Raw genomic sequence first — 9,681 nt, 5'->3', positions numbered from 1 at the left:
CCGTCTTCATCTCTAGTACTCAGCTTCGGTTACCTCTTCATGAATTCATTACAAGTCAGAACGTGTTTGACGGATTAATCTATTTCTATTTATGGTGTCGAAAACAACAATATAAATTAACAGAAAAATTACAGGTAATCTCGTGTTTAAATTACTTGATATTTGACCTTTTTCTAGTTAAATTAGAGGTAATCTCGTGCTAAAACGTCCTGCTATTTGACCTTCCCTAGTTAAAGTAGAGGTAATCTCGTGCTAAAACGTTCTGTTATTTGACCTTTTCTATTTAAAGTAGAGGTAATCTCGTGCTAAAACGTCCTGTTATTTGACCTTTTCTAGTTAAAGTACAGGTAATCTCGTGCTAAAACGTCCTGCTATTTGACCATTCCTAATTAAAGGGTAGACATCATTGGCCACAATCTCCTCTCCTCTACTGTTGTTTTTCCTTCTACTTTTGACCTTTCTTGTTTATCAGTTAAACCACCGCCTAAAGGTTTCCATTCATACATTTAAACACAGACCCTATTCTACCAAAGTTTAAGGTACGTTTTGCAACAACAACAAAAAAAGAGAGAGAGAAAGTCAACTGAAACAGTTTTTCGTCACAATTTTTTTTTGGGGAGGGGTGATACATTCAGTTCTCTAATGAAGGTCCCGCGTTCTTTATATTACCAACAGTGTATGTTTTAGTTTTAATCTAAGGAACGACCTGTGTTAGGGAAGGAACGAAAAGCTACTGTAAACAGAAATAACATCAACCAAACGTCGACATTTGGACAACTAAGTGATTCCTCTCAGTTAAAGGATTTATCATCCGACATCAGGACGATGATGTTCGTGATTTGAAGACGTCAGGAGTAATTCAATGCGGTAATAGCAACAGTGACTTCTCTGCCACTTGTTAAAATATCGTTTGTAAACTACTTGTTATTTCTGTTGACAGATCTGTCATTGGCGGTTAAGATAACATAACTGCTGATTGGCAGGTATATTTATTACTTGTAATTTCTGCCACACTTTATTTATCCCAACGAGGGCCTAATTAACTAGCTTACAGAAGGATGAGATATAGGGAGCGCTGGTTTGATTTGGTTCTTTTTAAACACAACTGTGTGTTTCAAGTTAAGCACAAAGCTACACAATGGGCTGGCTATCTGTACCCTGCCGACCATAGGTATCGAAACCCATTTTATAGTGTTGTAAGTCCGGAAAATACCGATCTTACACTTGGGGGATATTAAACACAATGCTACGCAATGAGGTATTTGTGTTCTGCCCACTACGAGTATCAAAACCCGAATTTTAACGTCTTAAGCATGCAAACTTATCGTTGATCCAACAGGGGGCGTTAGCTTACAAAAGTTATTAATATTGCATTGTTACCTTATGACTATAGTACTTTGTTTATTTACAGTTTCTGTATTTAAAACTCTTACCCACAGCTACACAAGGGTTGTCTGCGCATTGCCGCCTCTAATTCTCGATTGACAGGCTCAAGGCAGCTGCTCAACACCACGTTACGCCAACTCTTCGAATATTCTGAACGAATAGCGTGATCGATGGTAACACTTATAACGTATCCATGGCCCTAAAGTAATATGGCGTTTTTTATCCTTTTTTGCGTTATATATAAACGATAGTCTAATCCTGCTCTTCGACAAGTTTAACTCAAAAGTCGGCGGTAGGTGGCGCTGGTAGGTTACTCGACTTTAGTCGGTTCATACACAGGGAGAGTTACCCAGTGTAAAAATCCAAAATCAAACAACCAATCTTCTATTACTTGTTTAGCCCTCACCCCAATACTGGTGGCTCATGGATAAAACAGTGGGCTTATAACGCTAAATATCGATACCTGCAGTCAGCAAAATACAGACAGCCCATTATGTAACTTTATGCTCAGCAGCAGTACAGCAAATAATTACTTACTTGTTCAGTAACTATTGTCGTTATAAAACACGTGTTTATTCCCCACAAAACTTCTAATGGAGAAGTGGAATTCTTCAAAGTTAGTATACCCCATTAACACATGTTGATGAAAGTGTGGTTATCCCTAGAATATAGGCTTCAAGATTAATTTTCGGAATATTAAATTTATTTATTAGAACTAACTACTACACTAGGTAACACAACATAGAACGAAAGGAACTGTTGCCGTCGGGGGTCTGCCTTAGTTTCAAAGATGAACAAACCCCCAACAGCTTAACTTTCAAGGGGGATCAAGAAACAACAAATCATAATATGTTTTTATAAAACCCTCCGGTACCGTGATGAGTCAGGCTTTAGCAGAGATTAGTTTTTGTGTGTGTGCACTTTTAGATAGGAACTGCTTATAATTACAGGCCTGGGGATAGCAGACACACAATACTTTAACATTGCTGCTACTGGCAGAATTTTCCCCTTCGACAAATTTCCCTGATACTTGTATGTATGTTTGACGTGAATTACCATCTGTGTATATACGGTCATCCCTGATCTAAACTTGTATTTTTACAATTTACTTATTCCTTACGTGCCTATATTCATGACATTACCACCCATCTCCTATCATCCACCACCAAGAAAAGTCAAAACCATATCCAAAAAAAACACCAGGAGTCAATTTGTACTGTCAGTAGATATCAGTGTCAACATACATCGGTGTATTGTTTAGACTATCAACATACATCAGTGTATTGTTTATACTGTCAACATACATCGGTGTATTGTTTAGACTATCAACATGCATCAGGGTATTGTTTATACTGTCAACATACATCGGTGTATTGTTTACACTGTCAGCATACATCGGCGTATTGTTTATACTGTCAGCATACATCGGCGTATTGTTTATACTGTCAACATACATCGGTGTATTGTTTACACTGTCAACATACATCGGTGTATTGTTTATACTGTCAACATACATCGGTGTATTGTTTATACTCTTAATAGATGATCTATATTGTTTATACCATCAATAGACGATCTATATTGTTTATACTCTCAATAAACGATCTATATTGTTTATACTATCAATAGATGATCTATATTGTTTATACTATCAATAGATGATCTATATTGTTTATACCATCAATAGACGATCTATATTGTTTATACTCTCAATAAACGATCTATATTGTTTATACTATCAATAGATGATCTATATTGTTTATACTATCAATAGATGATCTATATTGTTTTTGTATCGATAGGTTTCGTTACCCTGATATTATTTTCTCTTCAAGATTGGAAACAAACACTTAAAAGAACACTTGAGTTTATTAAAACTGCAGACATACAAGTAACTTAAACTACATGTTTTCTGTGAAGTCACCGGTTTGTGTAACGGGAAGTGTCGTAAAATTAAATATATATTTTTTGCACCACAAAAGTAATCACGATCACAATATCTCTGTTGCTAGTGGCTGTCTACTCACGTGATCTAACAAAAACCTAACACGTTTGTAAATGTTCTCCTGTGTTTTAAAATGTACTCATTTTCTCTTTACTTCTCTGTTATTTACGGGCTTGAAGCACTGTCTTCACAGGCTGTGAGTAAGGAATAACACAGCTAAAGGATTCCTCTGTTAAATACCTAGAAAAGAAACTGAAAACATTTTAAATAAAGAGACGAAACGGATAAAAACACAGCCCAACTGGGATCATTGTAGTAAAGTAGTTTTACGTCGCACGTCGAGTGAATCGTAGGTCTCACGTACAATAACGCTAGATGTGTAAACATTTATCGGCAGTAGGTGTCGAAATAAGCCTACTACATTTTACCCGATTCGAGTGTTTGTGTGCGTTTACGTAGAAATCACTGTAAATCAATAAGAAGTTTATTATATATGTGGTTTTAAAAATACGATAATTTCTAACACATGGAGGTAGTCATTAGGCTATGATTTTACATAAGCTTCCATTTTCAGTGTTTAGAATTATGGGGCCTGGCATGGCCAAGCGCGTTAAGGCGTGCACCGTAATCTGAGGGTCGCGGGTTCGCGCCCGAGTCACGCCAAACATGCTCGCCCTCCCAGCCGTGGGGGCGTTATAATGTACGGCCAATCCCACTGTTCGTTGGTAAAAGAGTAGCCCAAGAGTTGGCGGTGGGTGGTGATGACTAGCTGCCTTCCCTCTAGTCTTACACTGCTAAATTAGGAACGGCTAGCACAGATAGCCCTCGAGTAGCTTTGTGGGAAATTCCAAAACAAACAAACAAACAGAATTATGGATATAATTAGTTGTTACCGCTGAAACTGTTTGATATCTGCGTTATTTTGGCAAGTGTCGCCAGAGGATAAGAGTTGGTACAGAATACCTTCTAGAACCGTAGAAATAACAATCATTTGCTAAGGCCGAGGAAAGCGAACTGTAAACAAAGTCAAACAGCAATTTCAGGATAAACCTATAATAAAGTGTGTCCGCTTATGATAACAAATCACTTTTTCCGCAAGCACATAACACAGCACAAATTGGTTCATTTGTGGAAATTCAGAAAATAATCCACTCGAGGGCTGTCCCTGTTAATAGTCCCTAATTTTGAAGTGATTAATCAAATAGTCTCCACAACCGCTAACTCTTGAGCTATTCTTTACCAACAAATAGTGGAACTGACAATACCACTCACTGCACGGATGAAATGGCCAGATTGTTCGGTAACTGATTCGAACTTGCGACCCACAACCTGCGAGCCGACTGACCTAACCACCTATTTTAAAATGGGTGAATTTCATTGATATGTTTTACGTACCCTCAGCTCAATCTATGGTTAATTTGTGTCTTTTAATTAGAATGGTTTCTGAAAATTAATACAAAATAATGGATGGACTTCAGACAGATTAATAATGAGCTATGATTTTTCAATATTTAATGGCAAATTCTGTTATCATACAATACGACAAATATCTCAGTCACTCTATAATTCTCATTACTAACACTGATATTGTCGGTTGTTACTCGTCTAAATAAAAGTTACCTCACGTTTTTACGTTTATTATTTGGAAAACAACCAGAAGTAACATGTATGAAGAGACATGGTTAAGGATTATGGGATTTTCTGCGGGATCAGAAAAGAAAGTCTGTAATAAGCTCGAACCATCAATACCAACTTATTTTACTGAAGAGGCAAGGAAAGCCCCACGAGTTCACGTCATAGTGTGATGCCTCAAGTCACGTGACATTTTGCACCAATCACTGTTATTAAACATTTCTTTCTGTATTTTTCTTATTAATTCCTTATATTATCCACATTTTACTTACCAGTTAGTTCCCCTGCTGGTACAGATTTACAACGTTGAAATCAGAGTTTCGATTCCCCTCGGTGGACTCAGCAGATAGCCCGATGTAGCTTTGCTATAAGAAAACACACACACATAGTAATTATTAAAAAATCCACATTTCACTTACCTATCATGTAGACAATCCACATTTTTTACTAATCCCTCTGATAATAAAACACACCTCGCATCATGTTTAAGGACAGAACCAGTAAAAACGAATTATTTTAAATTTCTGACAGTGGAAAGCTATTCTTACCTGTGTTGATGTTGTTACATTTCATTGTATACTAGCAGTTACTGTATGTTATTTCTAATTATGTTTTTCTCTTTTCGCTTATGATTTTGTATAGTGTTTAGTTGTATAAGTTTATTGTTGTTGAACATTTTTGCTTTGTTTCTGTGGTGTTTAAAGCTGTGAGTTCATTTTTTATATGGGATTTTTATATATTTTGTATTTAGGCTAAGTTCTGAACCGTTTTTATAAACTCTCTTATGTATATTGCTCCAAAATGACAAATGTTTGAAATTAGGAGACTTAACACTTGCTAGTTTCTGCTATGACGAACGTGTTTCTCTGACCAGCTTCACCTCTCTAGTTTCTCCATGACAAACGTACGTCCCTAATCAGCTTCTCCTCTCTAGTTTTTCCATGACAAACGTACTTCCTTAATCAGCTTTACCTCTCTAGTTTCTCCATGACAAACGTACTTCCCTGAATAGCTTCTCCTCTCTAGTTTATCCATGACAAACGTATTTCCTTAATCAGCTTTACCTCTCTAGTTTCTCCATGACAAACGTACGTCCCTAATCAGCTTCACTCTCTAGTTTCTCCATGACAAACATATTCACCTCTATGTAGCCGTTTCACCCGTATCACTTTAATACTTCAAGTCGTAGTAATTAGTTTTTAATTTCTGTGGGTTTTAAAATTTCCTAAGTATCAAATTTTGGCCGGTATTGAACAGATATAAAATAATACCTCATAAAGTTTGAGTGAAACAAATATTTAATTTCAAACTCTGCAAGTATTGTTGCACGAAGATTCAATCTTAACTGACATCTTATATCCACATTTCTTTAGTTTGAGGAATGTTATTTCTATACCTATGTTTCAATTTGTGGTGTCTGTCCGAACATTCGTCTGTCTCCTCTTTGAAAAACTGTGCACGCAGGCGAATTTCAACATTCACTTTTAAAGTGACGCTAGAACAGGCACGAATATAATTCAAACTAGGCTTTATTTAAACCGCAGGATATTTTCCATTAAATTGTCACGTGACTTACAGTTGTAGAGTTACCGTATTTTATTGTTGATCGGTTCTTGGCAGGACTGAAACAATTAGTTTTTACGGTGAGCGGTAAAAGTCACTCAGAACTTTGGATCTAACTGAAACCAAATGTGCAACATATTAACGTTTTAAGGTCCAAGAAATAATTTAAATTTTTAGATTAACTTTAATTTTACCTATCGTTAGGGATGGGTAATTTTGTTTTATAAAGATAAAAAACTTGTTAGATTAAAATTTAAAAGAAACCATTTGAAGAAATTCTATAGCAGCTGAGAAACGGAGTTAGTTCTTTAGAGCTAGTAACTGAAAATTAGAATTATCTACTGACATAACACATCTTTAACCGTGAATACTTAATGACCTTAAGAAATTACAGACGAAGATGCAACACCTAGACAATACTATCCATAATTGATCAGCAACTATTTTATGACAAGAAACGAGGCTTAGCCAGAAGGTTACAATTTTCTTAGCGTCAAATTTTTAAAAACAGAATGATCAGGTTAAAATTGAGTCATTGGTTGCGTTCTCGGATGTTAATAAAACATTTTGACAAAAAACGACACACAGTAATTTGAACAAGGACAGAAATACAAAACCTTAACAAAATTCTAAGACATTGTAATCAGTAAACCGGATAAAGGTATTGAGGTTAAGATATTAATTAAAGTGGATTACAATAACCTGGAAGCTATTCAACATCACGAATTAGAATCTTACAGAAACTGTGTAAGTCAAATTTCAAGAAACATTCTAAAGTATATATGACGTCATAACGGAAGATATATATACAAAACAAAAATCGGACCAACGGGCTTACAGTTTGGTTTTTATATGAACTATTTTAAGTTCACAAACATGGATGTCCAGTAAGACCAACAGGTTGATGGACTGGCCAAGGACTCAAGCCTTCAATTGGTTAAAGTCCTGTGCTAAAATGTTCAAATAGTATTTCCTTATAACACGAATCGAAATATTTGTTTCGTCATAACAACACGCACGTACGGTGTTCGGCCGAATCCCCTATTTTTGTGATGTAAAACTGTTATGTTTATATAGATATAGTGCAGCTGCTATGTTATTCTGATAAAATATGAACAGTTTGTGGCTTGAAATAGTCAGCATGCTTCATATATGGATTGCGCTTCACTCAGTAAACGTTGGATTTTGATCTCACAAATTAGAACAACCCCTGTTTTCAAACATTCTGCGCGGATGGTCTCAGCTGAACATAAATATAAGTTTCTGTTTCGTGACAACCTGAATTTAAGTTTTTGTTTCGTCACAACATAAATCTAAGCTTCTGTTTCGTCATAGCATAAATTTAAGTTTTTGTTTCGTTGTAACATAACTTCAAGTGCTTGTTTTGTCATAACATAAATCGAAGCTCCTGTGTCGTCATAACATAAATCATTGTTTGTGTCGTAATAGCATAGATCAAATCTTGTGTTTCGTCATAACATATATCTAAGGTTTTATTTCATTAGAACATAAATCCAGGTTTCCGTTACGATATAAATCCAGGCTCTACACGCGTGAGATTTTTCGCGTGCGCCAAACATTAACAAATCTTCTCATACGTAGTGAGATATTACGTAACTTCCCAACTCTTTCAACATGTAATTGCTAAGTCGAGGGTAAAGTAACTTTTCCGCCATACACTTGAATCCAAAATGTAAGTAGCAGACAAAGTTCAAAATGAAATAAATATGCCAATAAGCAACACAACTGGTGTGTCTACAATGGCGTATTGTTGTATATCAACAATCAATTACTTTGTCCAGGTTACCTCACCGATCCATTGATCCCTTCAGGTGCGAGATCGCGTGTATTGCCGTAGTAACGCTCTCTGTTTTAATTCAAATAACAATCATGCTTAACATTTGTTTTAACGTTGTTTGTTATAGTTGGGTTGCGGTTGTTGTAGTATTCCAACAATAATTTAAATAGTTTTTCACTTTAACTGCAAAACCATTAGTTTTTATTGTTTTATTATGTGTTTACGTTGAGTAAATGAACGAAATTTTATTGTTTTCAAGTAACTTTTACTGTTCTAATTACACGGATGTTGGTTTTTCTATTGTTTGAAAGCGTTTCGTATTGTCACAAATTCACAATTTCGGTTTCTTGTTATTTTAAATCGTTTCTTATATTGTTGCAACTGCAAGGTTTTGCGTTCAATGTATTACAGAACACATACAAGGTTCCCACTTTCATTTAGATTAATATTAAATATTTATCAAGTAATGCGTTAACACACAATAACTTGGCGAACGCTGCTTGTCTTAATCAACCTCGGGACTATAATCAATTATTTCTGCACGACATGTTTAGGTTAATCTATAGTCCAGATAACCACGTGCATGTAATATAACTCTGGCAATATACAAATCCACAACTATGGTATTATTATCAGCCGTTAATCTTAAAGTCCACCTAGATCGTATAGACTTCGTTAGAAGTTGTACGTATTATTATATAATATATTATAATTATTATAATATTATTATATTATAATAATAATAATATTATAATATATTATTATAATAATACTTGTGTAGCCTCAGAGCTAGGTTCGTTTGTTTTTTTGTTTGTTTGTGTGTTTTTTTAATTTCGCACAAAGCTAGTCGAAGGCTATCTGTGCTAGCCGTCCCTAATTTAGCAGTGTAAGACTAGAGGGAAGGCAGCTAGTCATCACCAACCACCGCCAACTCTTGGGCTACTCTTTTACCAACGCATAGTGGGATTGACTGTCACATTATAACGCCCCACGGCTAGGAGGGCGAGCATGTTTGGCGCGATGGGGATGCGAACCCGTGACCCTCAGATTACGAGTCGCACGCCTTAACACGCTTGGCCATGCCGGGCCGGAACTAGGTTACATGTTTGTATTAGCTCAAAACGTTTCGCTAATCTGTTGCCCTAAGTCAGTTTGTGCCCAATATAGTTGATATTCGTCGCTATAATTTTGTTTCAGGACTTCACTCAAAGATAAGTAAAAGATGTCTGCATATAACCGTCTTGAGTTTTCAAGTGTTTGACTAGGGAGAAGGCAGCTAGTCAACAACACCCACCGCCTACTTTTGATCCACTTTTGTCTGTTCGATTCATAGCGGATTTTACCATCACTCTTACAG

The sequence above is a fragment of the Tachypleus tridentatus genome, chromosome 1 (genome assembly GCF_004210375.1).
Source record: "Tachypleus tridentatus isolate NWPU-2018 chromosome 1, ASM421037v1, whole genome shotgun sequence".
NCBI lineage: Eukaryota > Metazoa > Arthropoda > Merostomata > Xiphosura > Limulidae > Tachypleus > Tachypleus tridentatus.
This window is presented reverse-complemented; position numbering follows the sequence as displayed.